Source organism: Alexandromys fortis, unplaced genomic scaffold (genome assembly GCF_014885135.2).
Source record: "Alexandromys fortis isolate MF-2015 unplaced genomic scaffold, M_Fortis_MF-2015_v1.1 scaffold_172, whole genome shotgun sequence".
Taxonomy (NCBI): Eukaryota; Metazoa; Chordata; class Mammalia; order Rodentia; family Cricetidae; genus Alexandromys; species Alexandromys fortis.
In genome coordinates this window covers 2,736,774-2,740,338 of record NW_026068061.1, presented here as the reverse complement: position 1 = coordinate 2,740,338, position 3,565 = coordinate 2,736,774, and the positions used below count along the sequence as shown (strand labels likewise).

The following is a 3,565-nucleotide window of genomic DNA, read 5'->3' as shown; positions in this document are numbered from 1 at the left end:
AATCTACTTTGTGAAATGACTGTTGAAATCATTTTTTTCTGTTATCTGGTCTAGTTTTCATATTGACTTATGGGAGTTTTTGAGTGCATTCAGATGAATCTTTGGCCAGATATGTGGTGGGAAATATCTTCTCCTATTCCCTTGTTTGCTTTTTTCACTCTTAATGTGTACTTGTTATGGATGGATCTTCTTATTGTAGTCTGATTTATTAATAGTTTTCTTTTATTGTTGCTCTATTTTGCATTATAGGTGAAGAATCTGTATTTAACCCTTAAAGAGTTCATGAAAATATTCTTTTATGAATTTTCCTAACAGTCCCATTATCTTGTCCTTCTCATCTGTGCTCACAATAAAAATATTAATTTACTATTAATAATTAAACATATAACTTATTTATATACAGCACACACATATTTACTTATATTTATATAAAGGTGGCAAGCACCTTTACCTGTTAAGGCATACTGCTAACCTATTGAGCTCAAGTTTTTATGTAGTTTGAAGCTGGCTTTAAATTCTTGATGTACCTTCCTCTACCCTCATAGTGCTGGGATTATATACATTATAGCTGACTCAAAATTCTTTTCCTTTTTTAAACTAGTGACAATTGATCCATTGCCATTAGTTAAAAAGAACATGTTTTCCACATTCTCAGTATTAATGAACCAATGATATACTCTATTATGTGAATGTGACATTTAAACGGGAGTTTGTAGTTAATTCATGTTTTATGTATTTTTCCTTAACATTTGGCTTCAAGTGACTTTTTAAAAAAGACATTGCAAGAGTTAGTTAGTGTTAAAGTAAGTTCATGTTATAAAAATGCAGTATCAAGATACTGAAAATACTCAAGCATTTGCTAAATATAATGAAATTTTCAGTTATAATTCTAAAGTAAAAGGTTCACTTTATGGGTCAAGTAAAAAGTAGACTTTAAAAAGTGAATATTGACTAGAGGCGTTACCAGCCAATTTTCCTGTCACTGTTACGGTTTGAATGTAAAAAGTATCCCACAGGCTCCTACGTTTGAACCCTTGGTCCCCACCTATTGGTGCTATCTTACAAGGTTGTGGGAACTTTGGTACACTGGGTCTTAGCTGACCTGCACTGGCCTCCAGGGAGGGACCTCTAAGGTGATACCTGGTTCTTGGCCTTGTTCTTTCTTTCTCCTCATCTGCCAAGACAGAAGAAACTGTACTGCCAACTCTCACTGCCTCTGCTGCTATGCCTTCCTCATTGCTGCTGACCCTTTGAACCATGAGCCAGGACTGCTTCCATGGCTTGTTTCTGTCAGGCGTCTCATAATACAGACAAGAAACGGTAACTCACAGACGTGATTTAGGTTAGCTCTCTCATTAATCATAACACAGATCTATCACATTAGATATAATTAATCTGTTGACTAATTGAGCGACTCTTCCACGTACTCTTCTGAAGATGGTTTTTGGGGTGTAATAAATTATTTCATTTTTTTTTTTCCAGAGGAACTCTGGCTTGTGAACACCTTGCAGAGTTAACATTGATTACTATGCTGTTTGTCACCATTCAGTGACTTAGTTTAGGCAACTGCATTTGAGAAGGTCTAACTTCAAAGACATTAGAAAATGCAAATTTTCTTTTAATTTTTTTTTATTTTATTGAGAATAAGAAAAAAAAAGTTTCCGCCTCCTCCCAGCCTCCCATTTCCCTCCCCCTCCCCCACTCTTCAAAAACAGTGGTTAGATGCCACGAAGTAAGTGGCAATGCCTTAACCGTATGCGTGTTGTTAGGCCCAAGGGCCTCTTCCATCCTTGTCAAGGGGAGTGCTAACCTTCTCTCCTTTCATACAACACGAAAATGCAAATTTTTGAAGATGACTTATAATTGAAGCTTAGACAGGAAGTGTGTCCTGCATGTTCTAATGGTATAGACAGATGAATGCTATGATTTAAATGTATGATTGCATGGTTGGAATAACTTATTCTATCTAATCAAATTTATTTTATGAAATATATAGTAAATCGATTTCCCAAATGTACTTCAAATAGAATTATAGCCTGGTGTTGGAGGAATCGATTATCCTTATCTCAGCTACTAGGAAAGAATTTCATGGTGGTAGTTAGCCTTTGACTCGGAGTTTTGGTCTCTGTTCGGTTTCTATAGGTTATTGAAGTCTAATGTGTTTTATTTCCAAAACACAATCTCAAGTGACTACTAGGTCTGCCATTTAAAACTGTCTGTTGTCAAAATGAACCGTACAGATTTGAAGCGAGTTTCTTTGAATTTGTGCATTACTTACTTTTATGATTGCGTGTGTGCTATGTGGGCTCCTGTTCGTGTGTCTAAGAATGGGTGTTCTTAAGGACACTGGGGTCAGTCTCCAGTGCAGTTCATTGGGACGCTGTCCACCTCAGTTTTTGAGATAAGGTCTCCCTCCCTGGCCTGGAACTCACTGATTAGACACAGCCCCAGGCATCCATTGGTCTCTACTTCCCCAGTCCTGAATTACAAACTTTTATTCCCGCACGGGTTCCAAGGGCTGGACTTAGGCCCTTATACTTAAATAACAAGTACTTTACTAGCTCTGAGAAGTTCTTTTTAATGTAAAAAATTGGGCTAGCACTTGGGAGGCAAAAGCGGGAGGAATTCAGAGTTCAAAGTTATGCTTATTCCTTAGTTTCTTAATGAGTTTGGGCAACAATGAGACTGGGTATCAAAAAGACAAAAAACAATCAAAAATATAACTAATCTACAATGCATCGAATTGCGTTTGAAATGAGTTTTGAACTTTAACAACTAGATTTTCCCACACTATTTAAGTATTTATTAAGTATTGATTTATGCGTATTCACCTTCACATGTAATAACTATTTTCAGTTCTGTCAAAATTATTTTAAGGCGAACAAACAAGGCGAAATTGATTTCAGACTTATTAGATTTAGTACACCTTTTATTTTCATACGTGAAAACCAAAGTCTGTGTTTCTCCAAAAACTCTTACCACACCGTTTATTTAATGCTTGCACCGCACAAAATAGAACCAAAAGCTAGAAATTACTACAGCCAGGTTGTCGAGAGCGGTTTAGATCAGAGGCTCCCAAAATGTGCTTCAGAAGATGCTAGTTCAAGGAATTAAAGCAGTGTTCGGATAAAACCAACCAACCAACCAAACAACAACAACAACAACGTAGAGTAATCGAATTCACTTTGAAAATAAAAGCTAGCCAGGTTTCTCAAAGGCTGAGACGTTTGGACTTTCTAATATGCTCGTGTTCCTTATGTGTGGGGATCGTGTGAGTTGGGAGAGCAGTATGTAGTATTTCCCAGAGACTTCAGGGCAAGCCCAATCTAGACCAGTTGTTTCTGGAACATTCTTTGAGAAATGTTTGCTTATGGAAACATGCTTCTCCCTAAGGTTACCAGTTCAGCTCCATCCCTTTCAAGGCCCATATCTGAAACAGACCTGATAATTCTGATACTTTTCTCGGCCGGCCGTGTGTTCCTGTACTGAAAAGTTACAATATTCCTGACTTCTCCACAGGAGTTGTGGAGACTAGATCTCAGAAGATCTCTTCCTCCTTTCAACA

At 37.2% G+C, this 3,565-nt stretch overlaps 1 non-coding gene across 1 annotated transcript; it reads right to left on the bottom strand.

Moving 5' to 3' along the window:
* Positions 1-1,706: 1,706 nt before the first annotated feature.
* On the bottom strand, positions 1,707-1,832 carry LOC126487487 (U6atac minor spliceosomal RNA). Its single transcript, XR_007588404.1, has one exon. It is a non-coding gene; the product is annotated as a U6atac minor spliceosomal RNA (small nuclear RNA).
* Positions 1,833-3,565: the final 1,733 nt, after the last annotated feature.